This window comes from Syngnathus leptorhynchus, unplaced genomic scaffold (genome assembly GCF_054491065.1).
Source record: "Syngnathus leptorhynchus isolate UIUO unplaced genomic scaffold, UIUO_Slep HiC_scaffold_23, whole genome shotgun sequence".
NCBI classification, from domain to species: Eukaryota; Metazoa; Chordata; class Actinopteri; order Syngnathiformes; family Syngnathidae; genus Syngnathus; species Syngnathus leptorhynchus.
The window spans coordinates 2,209,848-2,222,454 of record NW_028231990.1 but is presented as its reverse complement, the minus strand read 5'-3'; positions in this window follow the sequence as shown (position 1 = coordinate 2,222,454).

Genomic DNA, 12,607 nt, shown 5'->3' with positions numbered 1-12,607 from the left:
CCTGGAGCTCGACTCGAGTTGATCATTATACATGAAGAAATAACCAATTTCATCGTTTGGTTTATGTTTTACACGCGTTTTAAATTTTATTGCCGAAATCGCTTTTTCTCGCCGAGATAAGCACGTTTTCTGAAATGCCGCTCTCCCGTCACTCTGGTTAAAGTGTTATGAAAAAAAAGGCTGTTGGGGGCTAGGGAGTATCGAGTTGATCATTATACATAAAGAATTAACCAATTTCATCGTTTGGTTTATGTTTTACACGCGTTTTAAATTTTATTGCCGAAATCGCTTTTTCTCGCCGAGATAAGCACGTTTTCTGAAATGCCGCTCTCCCGTCACTCTGGTTAAAGTGTTATGAAAAAAAGGCTGTTGGGGGCTAGGGAGTATCGAGTTGATCATTATACATGAAGAAATAACCAATTTCATCGTTTGGTTTATGTTTTACACGCGTTTTAAATTTTATTGCCGAAATCGCTTTTTCTCGCCGAGATAAGCACGTTTTCTGAAATGCCGCTCTCCCGTCACTCTGGTTAAAGTGTTATGAAAAAAAAGGCTGTTGGGGGCTAGGGAGTATCGAGTTGATCATTATACATGAAGAAATAACCAATTTCATCGTTTGGTTTATGTTTTACACGATGCTGAGCTCCAGCTGGAAGTGTAAAAAGAACCGGGGTGGTTAAAAAAAGAACCGGGCGACCCGGTAAAATTGCTTAGCCGGGGCTCTGGAAGCCTAACACGGCGTGATCTTGTCCAAAAAGCCGCTGCTGAGCTCCAGCTGGAAGTGTAAAAAGAACCGGGCTGGTTAAAAAAAAGAACCGGGCGACCCGGTAAAATTGCTTAGCCGGGGCTCTGGAAGCCTAACACGGCGTGATCTTGTCCAAAAAGCCGCTGTTGAGCTCCAGCTGGAAGTGTAAAAAGAACCGGGCTGGTTAAAAAAAAGAACCGGGGGGCCCGGTAAAATTGCTTAGCCGGGGCTCTGGAAGCCTAACCCGGCGTGATACTGTGCAAAAAGCCGCTGCTGAGCTCCAGCTGGAAGTGTAAAAAAAACCGGGCTGGTTAAAAAAAAGAACCGGGCGACCCTGTAAAATTGCTTAGCCGGGGCTCTGGAAGCCTAACACGGCGTGATCTTGTCCAAAAACCCGCTGCTGAGCTCCAGCTGGAAGTGTAAAAAGAACCGGGCTGGTTAAAAAAAAGAACCGGGCGGGCCGGTAAAATTGCTTAGCCGGGGCTCTGGAAGCCTAACACGGCGTGATCTTGTCCAAAAAGCCGCTCGTGAGCTCCAGCTGGAAGTGTAAAAAGAACCGGGCTGGTTCAAAAAAAGAACCGGGCGGCCCGGTAGAATTGCTTAGCCGAGGTCCTGGAAGCCTAACCCGGCGTGATCTTGCGCAAAAAGCCGCTGCTGAGCTCCAGCTGGAAGTGTAAAAAGAACCGGGCTGGTTCAAAAAAAGAACCGGGCGGCCCGGTAAAATTGCTTAGCCGGGGTCCTGGAAGCCTAACGCGGCGTGATCTTGCCCGAAAGTCGGCCTCTATACTTCCATATTAGGTACCAGGCGCTCAGAGCCAACTTGGCAAAAATTTTCTAAGTGCCCACGGCTCTGCGGGGATTGTGCGTACGACCCGTGCCGGTTCTCCAGCCGGCCTAAAATAACGCAAAACCAGCCTCTCCCCCTGGAGCTCACAGCCAAAGGCGAAACTTTTCTAAGTGCCTACGGCTCTGCGGGCTTTTGAGTCCGCCACGCGCCGGTTCGTCGGTCGGCCTCAAAAAGCGAAAAATCAGCCTCTCTCCCTGGAGCTCGACTCGAGTTGATCATTATACATGAAGAAATAACCAATTTCATCATTTGGTTTATGTTTTACACGCGTTTTAAATTTTATTGCCGAAATCGCTTTTTCTCGCCGAGATAAGCACGTTTTCTGAAATGCCGCTCTCCCGTCACTCTGGTTAAAGTGTTATGAAAAAAAAGGCTGTTGGGGGCTAGGGAGTATGGAGTTGATCATTATACATAAAGAAATAACCAATTTCATCGTTTGGTTTATGTTTTACACGCGTTTTAAATTTTATTGCCGAAATCGCTTTTTCTCGCCGAGATAAGCACGTTTTCTGAAATGCCGCTCTCCCGTCACTCTGGTTAAAGTGTTATGAAAAAAAAGGCTGTTGGGGGCTAGGGAGTATCGAGTTGATCATTATACATGAAGAAATAACCAATTTCATCGTTTGGTTTATGTTTTACACGCGTTTTAAATTTTATTGCCGAAATCGCTTTTTCTCGCCGAGATAAGCACGTTTTCTGAAATGCCACTCTCCCGTCACTCTGGTTAAAGTGTTATGAAAAAAAAGGCTGTTGGGGGCTAGGGAGTATCGAGTTGATCATTATACATGAAGAAATAACCAATTTCATCGTTTGGTTTATGTTTTACACGCGTTTTAAATTTTATTGCCGAAATCGCTTTTTCTCGCCGAGATAAGCACGTTTTCTGAAATGCCGCTCTCCCGTCACTCTGGTTAAAGTGTTATGAAAAAAAAGGCTGTTGGGGGCTAGGGAGTATCGAGTTGATCATTATACATGAAGAAATAACCAATTTCATCGTTTGGTTTATGTTTTACACGCGTTTTAAATTTTATTGCCGAAATCGCTTTTTCTCGCCGAGATAAGCACGTTTTCTGAAATGCCGCTCTCCCGTCACTCTGGTTAAAGTGTTATGAAAAAAAAGGCTGTTGGGGGCTAGGGAGTATCGAGTTGATCATTATACATGAAGAAATAACCAAGTTCATCGTTTGGTTTATGTTTTACACGCGTTTTAAATTTTATTGCCGAAATCGCTTTTTCTCGCCGAGATAAGCACGTTTTCTGAAATGCCGCTCTCCCGTCACTCTGGTTAAAGTGTTATGAAAAAAAAGGCTGTTGGGGGCTAGGGAGTATCGAGTTGATCATTATACATGAAGAAATAACCAATTTCATCGTTTGGTTTATGTTTTACACGCGTTTTAAATTTTATTGCCGAAATCGCTTTTTCTCGCCGAGATAAGCACGTTTTCTGAAATGCCGCTCTTCCGTCACTCTGGTTAAAGTGTTATGAAAAAAAAGGCTGTTGGGGGCTAGGGAGTATCGAGTTGATCATTATACATGAAGAAATAACCAATTTCATCGTTTGGTTTATGTTTTACACGCGTTTTAAATTTTATTGCCGAAATCGCTTTTTCTCGCCGAGATAAGCACGTTTTCTGAAATGCCGCTCTCCCGTCACTCTGGTTAAAGTGTTATGAAAAAAAAGGCTGTTGGGGGCTAGGGAGTATCGAGTTGATCATTATACATGAAGAAATAACCAATTTCATCGTTTGGTTTATGTTTTACACGCGTTTTAAATTTTATTGCCGAAATCGCTTTTTCTCGCCGAGATAAGCACGTTTTCTGAAATGCCGCTCTCCCTTCACTCTGGTTAAAGTGTTATGAAAAAAAAGGCTGTTGGGGGCTAGGGAGTATCGAGTTGATCATTATACATGAAGAAATAACCAATTTCATCGTTTGGTTTATGTTTTACACGCGTTTTAAATTTTATTGCCGAAATCGCTTTTTCTCGCCGAGATAAGCACGTTTTCTGAAATGCCGCTCTCCCGTCACTCTGGTTAAAGTGTTATGAAAAAAAAGGCTGTTGGGGGCTAGGGAGTATCGAGTTGATCATTATACATGAAGAAATAACCAATTTCATCGTTTGGTTTATGTTTTACACGCGTTTTAAATTTTATTGCCGAAATCGCTTTTTCTCGCCGAGATAAGCACGTTTTCTGAAATGCCGCTCTCCCGTCACTCTGGTTAAAGTGTTATGAAAAAAAAGGCTGTTGGGGGCTAGGGAGTATCGAGTTGATCATTATACATGAAGAAATAACCAATTTCATCGTTTGGTTTATGTTTTACACGCGTTTTAAATTTTATTGCCGAAATCGCTTTTTCTCGCCGAGATAAGCACGTTTTCTGAAATGCCGCTCTCCCGTCACTCTGGTTAAAGTGTTATGAAAAAAAAGGCTGTTGGGGGCTAGGGAGTATCGAGTTGATCATTATACATGAAGAAATAACCAATTTCATCGTTTGGTTTATGTTTTACACGCGTTTTAAATTTTATTGCCGAAATCGCTTTTTCTCGCCGAGATAAGCACGTTTTCTGAAATGCCACTCTCCCGTCACTCTGGTTAAAGTGTTATGAAAAAAAAGGCTGTTGGGGGCTAGGGAGTATCGAGTTGATCATTATACATGAAGAAATAACCAATTTCATCGTTTGGTTTATGTTTTACACGCGTTTTAAATTTTATTGCCGAAATCGCTTTTTCTCGCCGAGATAAGCACGTTTTCTGAAATGCCGCTCTCCCGTCACTCTGGTTAAAGTGTTATGAAAAAAAAGGCTGTTGGGGGCTAGGGAGTATCGAGTTGATCATTATACATGAAGAAATAACCAATTTCATCGTTTGGTTTATGTTTTACACGCGTTTTAAATTTTATTGCCGAAATCGCTTTTTCTCGCCGAGATAAGCACGTTTTCTGAAATGCCGCTCTCCCGTCACTCTGGTTAAAGTGTTATGAAAAAAAAGGCTGTTGGGGGCTAGGGAGTATCGAGTTGATCATTATACATGAAGAAATAACCAATTTCATCGTTTGGTTTATGTTTTACACGCGTTTTAAATTTTATTGCCGAAATCGCTTTTTCTCGCCGAGATAAGCACGTTTTCTGAAATGCCGCTCTCCCGTCACTCTGGTTAAAGTGTTATGAAAAAAAAGGCTGTTGGGGGCTAGGGAGTATCGAGTTGATCATTATACATGAAGAAATAACCAATTTCATCGTTTGGTTTATGTTTTACACGCGTTTTAAATTTTATTGCCGAAATCGCTTTTTTTCGCCGAGATAAGCACGTTTTCTGAAATGCCGCTCTCCCGTCACTCTGGTTAAAGTGTTATGAAAAAAAAGGCTGTTGGGGGCAAGGGAGTATCGAGTTGATCATTATACATGAAGAAATAACCAATTTCATCGTTTGGTTTATGTTTTACACGCGTTTTAAATTTTATTGCCGAAATCGCTTTTTCTCGCCGAGATAAGCACGTTTTCTGAAATGCCGCTCTCCCGTCACTCTGGTTAAAGTGTTATGGAAAAAAAGGCTGTTGGGGGCTAGGGAGTATCGAGTTGATCATTATACATGAAGAAATAACCAATTTCATCGTTTGGTTTATGTTTTACACGCGTTTTAAATTTTATTGCCGAAATCGCTTTTTCTCGCCGAGATAAGCACGTTTTCTGAAATGCCGCTCTCCCGTCACTCTGGTTAAAGTGTTATGAAAAAAAAGGCTGTTGGGGGCTAGGGAGTATCGAGTTGATCATTATACATGAAGAAATAACCAATTTCATCGTTTGGTTTATGTTTTACACGCGTTTTAAATTTTATTGCCGAAATCGCTTTTTCTCGCCGAGATAAGCACGTTTTCTGAAATGCCGCTCTCCCGTCACTCTGGTCAAAGTGTTATGAAAAAAAAGGCTGTTGGGGGCTAGGGATATCGAGTTGATCATTATACATGAAGAAATAACCAATTACATCGTTTGGTTTATGTTTTACACGCGTTTTAAATTTTATTGCCGAAATCGCTTTTTCTCGCCGAGATAAGCACGTTTTCTGAAATGCCGCTCTCCCGTCACTCTGGTTAAAGTGTTATGAAAAAAAAGGCTGTTGGGGGCTAGGGAGTATCGAGTTGATCATTATACATGAAGAAATAACCAATTTCATCGTTTGGTTTATGTTTTACACGCGTTTTAAATTTTATTGCCGAAATCGCTTTTTCTCGCCGAAATAAGCACGTTTTCTGAAATGCCGCTCTCCCGTCACTCTGGTTAAAGTGTTATGAAAAAAAAGGCTGTTGGGGGCTAGGGAGTATCGAGTTGATCATTATACATGAAGAAATAACCAATTTCATCGTTTGGTTTATGTTTTACACGCGTTTTAAATTTTATTGCCGAAATCGCTTTTTCTCGCCGAGATAAGCACGTTTTCTGAAATGCCGCTCTCCCGTCACTCTGGTTAAAGTGTTATGAAAAAAAAGGCTGTTGGGGGCTAGGGAGTATCGAGTTGATCATTATACATGAAGAAATAACCGATTTCATCGTTTGGTTTATGTTTTACACGCGTTTTAAATTTTATTGCCGAAATCGCTTTTTCTCGCCGAGATAAGCACGTTTTCTGAAATGCCGCTCTCCCGTCACTCTGGTTAAAGTGTTATGAAAAAAAAAGGCTGTTGGGGGCTAGGGAGTATCGAGTTGATCATTATACATGAAGAAATAACCAATTTCATCGTTTGGTTTATGTTTTACACGCGTTTTAAATTTTATTGCCGAAATCGCTTTTTCTCGCCGAGATAAGCACGTTTTCTGAAATGCCGCTCTCCCGTCACTCTGGTTAAAGTGTTATGAAAAAAAAGGCTGTTGGGGGCTAGGGAGTATCGAGTTGAGCATTATACATGAAGAAATAACCAATTTCATCGTTTGGTTTATGTTTTACACGCGTTTTAAATTTTATTGCCGAAATCGCTTTTTCTCGCCGAGATAAGCACGTTTTCTGAAATGCCGCTCTCCCGTCACTCTGGTTAAAGTGTTATGAAAAAAAAGGCTGTTGGGGGCTAGGGAGTATCGAGTTGATCATTATACATGAAGAAATAACCAATTTCATCGTTTGGTTTATGTTTTACACGCGTTTTAAATTTTATTGCCGAAATCGCTTTTTCTCGCCGAAATAAGCACGTTTTCTGAAATGCCGCTCTCCCGTCACTCTGGTTAAAGTGTTATGAAAAAAAAGGCTGTTGGGGGCTAGGGAGTATCGAGTTGATCATTATACACGAAGAAATAACCAATTTCATCGTTTGGTTTATGTTTTACACGCGTTTTAAATTTTATTGCCGAAATCGCTTTTTCTCGCCGAGATAAGCACGTTTTCTGAAATGCCGCTCTCCCGTCACTCTGGTTAAAGTGTTATGAAAAAAAAGGCTGTTGGGGGCTAGGGAGTATCGAGTTGATCATTATACATGAAGAAATAACCAATTTCATCGTTTGGTTTATGTTTTACACGCGTTTTAAATTTTATTGCCGAAATCGCTTTTTCTCGCCGAGATAAGCACGTTTTCTGAAATGCCGCTCTCCCGTCACTCTGGTTAAAGTGTTATGAAAAAAAAGGCTGTTGGGGGCTAGGGAGTATCGAGTTGATCATTATACATGAAGAAATAACCAATTTCATCGTTTGGTTTACGTTTTACACGCGTTTTAAATTTTATTGCCGAAATCGCTTTTTCTCGCCGAGATAAGCACGTTTTCTGAAATGCCGCTCTCCCGTCACTCTGGTTAAAGTGTTATGAAAAAAAAGGCTGTTGGGGGCTAGGGAGTATCGAGTTGATCATTATACATGAAGAAATAACCAATTTCATCGTTTGGTTTATGTTTTACACGCGTTTTAAATTTTATTGCCGAAATCGCTTTTTCTCGCCGAGATAAGCACGTTTTCTGAAATGCCGCTCTCTCTTCACTCTGGTTAAAGTGTTATGAAAAAAAAAGGCTGTTGGGGGCTAGGGAGTATCGAGTTGATCATTATACATGAAGAAATAACCAATTTCATCGTTTGGTTTATGTTTTACACGCGTTTTAAATTTTATTGCCGAAATCGCTTTTTCTCGCCGAGATAAGCACGTTTTCTGAAATGCCGCTCTCCCGTCACTCTGGTTAAAGTGTTATGAAAAAAAGGCTGTTGGGGGCTAGGGAGTATCGAGTTGATCATTATACATGAAGAAATAACCAATTTCATCGTTTGGTTTATGTTTTACACGCGTTTTAAATTTTATTGCCGAAATCGCTTTTTTTCGCCGAGATAAGCACGTTTTCTGAAATGCCGCTCTCCCGTCACTCTGGTTAAAGTGTTATGAAAAAAAAGGCTGTTGGGGGCTAGGGAGTATCGAGTTGATCATTATACATGAAGAAATAACCAATTTCATCGTTTGGTTTATGTTTTACACGCGTTTTAAATTTTATTGCCGAAATCGCTTTTTCTCGCCGAGATAAGCACGTTTTCTGAAATGCCGCTCTCCCGTCACTCTGGTTAAAGTGTTATGAAAAAAAAGGCTGTTGGGGGCTAGGGAGTATCGAGTTGATCATTATACATGAAGAAATAACCAATTTCATCGTTTGGTTTATGTTTTACACGCGTTTTAAATTTTATTGCCGAAATCGCTTTTTCTCGCCGAGATAAGCACGTTTTCTGAAATGCCGCTCTCCCGTCACTCTGGTTAAAGTGTTATGAAAAAAAAGGCTGTTGGGGGCTAGGGAGTATCGAGTTGATCATTATACATGAAGAAAAAACCAATTTCATCGTTTGGTTTATGTTTTACACGCGTTTTAAATTTTATTGCCGAAATCGCTTTTTCTCGCCGAGATAAGCACGTTTTCTGAAATGCCGCTCTCCCGTCACTCTGGTTAAAGTGTTATGAAAAAAAAGGCTGTTGGGGGCTAGGGAGTATGGAGTTGATCATTATACATAAAGAAATAACAAATTTCATCGTTTAATTTATGTTTTACACGCGTTTTAAATTTTATTGCCGAAATCGCTTTTTCTCGCCGAGATAAGCACGTTTTCTGAAATGCCGCTCTCCCGTCACTCTGGTTAAAGTGTTATGAAAAAAAAGGCTGTTGGGGGCTAGGGAGTATCGAGTTGATCATTATACATGAAGAAATAACCAATTTCATCGTTTGGTTTATGTTTTACACGCGTTTTAAATTTTATTGCCGAAATCGCTTTTTCTCGCCGAGATAAGCACGTTTTCTGAAATGCCACTCTCCCGTCACTCTGGTTAAAGTGTTATGAAAAAAAAGGCTGTTGGGGGCTAGGGAGTATCGAGTTGATCATTATACATGAAGAAATAACCAATTTCATCGTTTGGTTTATGTTTTACACGCGTTTTAAATTTTATTGCCGAAATCGCTTTTTCTCGCCGAGATAAGCACGTTTTCTGAAATGCCGCTCTCCCGTCACTCTGGTTAAAGTGTTATGAAAAAAAAGGCTGTTGGGGGCTAGGGAGTATCGAGTTGATCATTATACATGAAGAAATAACCAATTTCATCGTTTGGTTTATGTTTTACACGCGTTTTAAATTTTATTGCCGAAATCGCTTTTTCTCGCCGAGATAAGCACGTTTTCTGAAATGCCGCTCTCCCGTCACTCTGGTTAAAGTGTTATGAAAAAAAAGGCTGTTGGGGGCTAGGGAGTATCGAGTTGATCATTATACATGAAGAAATAAGCAATTTCATCGTTTGGTTTATGTTTTACACGCGTTTTAAATTTTATTGCCGAAATCGCTTTTTCTCGCCGAGATAAGCACGTTTTCTGAAATGCCGCTCTCCCGTCACTCTGGTTAAAGTGTTATGAAAAAAAAGGCTGTTGGGGGCTAGGGAGTATCGAGTTGATCATTATACATGAAGAAATAAGCAATTTCATCGTTTGGTTTATGTTTTACACGCGTTTTAAATTTTATTGCCGAAATCGCTTTTTCTCGCCGAGATAAGCACGTTTTCTGAAATGCCGCTCTCCCGTCACTCTGGTTAAAGTGTTATGAAAAAAAAGGCTGTTGGGGGCTAGGGAGTATCGAGTTGATCATTATACATGAAGAAATAACCAATTTCATCGTTTGGTTTATGTTTTACACGCGTTTTAAATTTTATTGTCGAAATCGCTTTTTCTCGCCGAGATAAGCACGTTTTCTGAAATGCCGCTCTCCCGTCACTCTGGTTAAAGTGTTATGAAAAAAAAGGCTGTTGGGGGCTAGGGAGTATCGAGTTGATCATTATACATGAAGAAATAACCAATTTCATCGTTTGGTTTATGTTTTACACGCGTTTTAAATTTTATTGCCGAAATCGCTTTTTCTCGCCGAAATAAGCACGTTTTCTGAAATGCCGCTCTCCCGTCACTCTGGTTAAAGTGTTATGAAAAAAAAGGCTGTTGGGGGCTAGGGAGTATCGAGTTGATCATTATACATGAAGAAATAAGCAATTTCATCGTTTGGTTTATGTTTTACACGCGTTTTAAATTTTATTGCCGAAATCGCTTTTTCTCGCCGAGATAAGCACGTTTTCTGAAATGCCGCTCTCCCGTCACTCTGGTTAAAGTGTTATGAAAAAAAAGGCTGTTGGGGGCTAGGGAGTATCGAGTTGCTCATTATACATGAAGAAATAACCAATTTCATCGTTTGGTTTATGTTTTACACGCGTTTTAAATTTTATGGCCGAAATCGCTTTTTCTCGCCGAGATAAGCACGTTTTCTGAAATGCCGCTCTCCCGTCACTCTGGTTAAAGTGTTATGAAAAAAAAGGCTGTTGGGGGCTAGGGAGTATCGAGTTGATCATTATACATGAAGAAATAAGCAATTTCATCGTTTGGTTTATGTTTTACACGCGTTTTAAATTTTATTGCCGAAATCGCTTTTTCTCGCCGAGATAAGCACGTTTTCTGAAATGCCGCTCTCCCGTCACTCTGGTTAAAGTGTTATGAAAAAAAAGGCTGTTGGGGGCTAGGGAGTATCGAGTTGATCATTATACATGAAGAAATAACCAATTTCATCGTTTGGTTTATGTTTTACACGCGTTTTAAATTTTATTGCCGAAATCGCTTTTTCTCGCCGAGATAAGCACGTTTTCTGAAATGCCGCTCTCCCGTCACTCTGGTTAAAGTGTTATGAAAAAAAAAGGCTGTTGGGGGCTAGGGAGTATCGAGTTGATCATTATACATGAAGAAATAACCAATTTCATCGTTTGGTTTATGTTTTACACGCGTTTTAAATTTTATTGCCGAAATCGCTTTTTCTCGCCGAGATAAGCACGTTTTCTGAAATGCCGCTCTCCCGTCACTCTGGTTAAAGTGTTATGAAAAAAAAGGCTGTTGGGGGCTAGGGAGTATCGAGTTGATCATTATACATGAAGAAATAAGCAATTTCATCGTTTGGTTTATGTTTTACACGCGTTTTAAATTTTATTGCCGAAATCGCTTTTTCTCGCCGAGATAAGCACGTTTTCTGAAATGCCGCTCTCCCGTCACTCTGGTTAAAGTGTTATGAAAAAAAAGGCTGTTGGGGGCCAGGGAGTATCGAGTTGATCATTATACATGAAGAAATAAGCAATTTCATCGTTTGGTTTATGTTTTACACGCGTTTTAAATTTTATTGCCGAAATCGCTTTTTCTCGCCGAGATAAGCACGTTTTCTGAAATGCCGCTCTCCCGTCACTCTGGTTAAAGTGTTATGAAAAAAAAGGCTGTTGGGGGCTAGGGAGTATCGAGTTGATCATTATACATGAAGAAATAACCAATTTCATCGTTTGGTTTATGTTTTACACGCGTTTTAAATTTTATTGCCGAAATCGCTTTTTCTCGCCGAGATAAGCACGTTTTCTGAAATGCCGCTCTCCCGTCACTCTGGTTAAAGTGTTATGAAAAAAAAGGCTGTTGGGGGCTAGGGAGTATCGAGTTGATCATTATACATGAAGAAATAACCAATTTCATCGTTTGGTTTATGTTTTACACGCGTTTTAAATTTTATTGCCGAAATCGCTTTTTCTCGCCGAGATAAGCACGTTTTCTGAAATGCCGCTCTCCCGTCACTCTGGTTAAAGTGTTATGAAAAAAAAGGCTGTTGGGGGCTAGGGAGTATCGAGTTGATCATTATACATGAAGAAATAACCAATTTCATCGTTTGGTTTATGTTTTACACGCGTTTTAAATTTTATTGCCGAAATCGCTTTTTCTCGCCGAGATAAGCACGTTTTCTGAAATGCCGCTCTCCCGTCACTCTGGTTAAAGTGTTATGAAAAAAAAGGCTGTTGGGGGCTAGGGAGTATCGAGTTGATCATTATACATGAAGAAATAACCAATTTCATCGTTTGGTTTATGTTTTACACGCGTTTTAAATTTTATTGCCGAAATCGCTTTTTCTCGCCGAGATAAGCACGTTTTCTGAAATGCCGCTCTCCCGTCACTCTGGTTAAAGTGTTATGAAAAAAAAGGCTGTTGGGGGCTAGGGAGTATCGAGTTGATCATTATACATGAAGAAATAACCAATTTCATCGTTTGGTTTATGTTTTACACGCGTTTTAAATTTTATTGCCGAAATCGCTTTTTCTCGCCGAGATAAGCACGTTTTCTGAAATGCCGCTCTCCCGTCACTCTGGTTAAAGTGTTATGAAAAAAAAGGCTGTTGGGGGCTGGGGAGTATCGAGTTGATCATTATACATGAAGAAATAACCAATTTCATCGTTTGGTTTATGTTTTACACGCGTTTTAAATTTTATTGCCGAAATCGCTTTTTCTCGCCGAGATAAGCACGTTTTCTGAAATGCCGCTCTCCCGTCACTCTGGTTAAAGTGTTATGAAAAAAAAGGCTGTTGGGGGCTGGGGAGTATCGAGTTGATCATTATACATGAAGAAATAACCAATTTCATCGTTTGGTTTATGTTTTACACGCGTTTTAAATTTTATTGCCGAAATCGCTTTTTCTCGCCGAGATAAGCACGTTTTCTGAAATGCCGCTCTCCCGTCACTCCGGTTAAA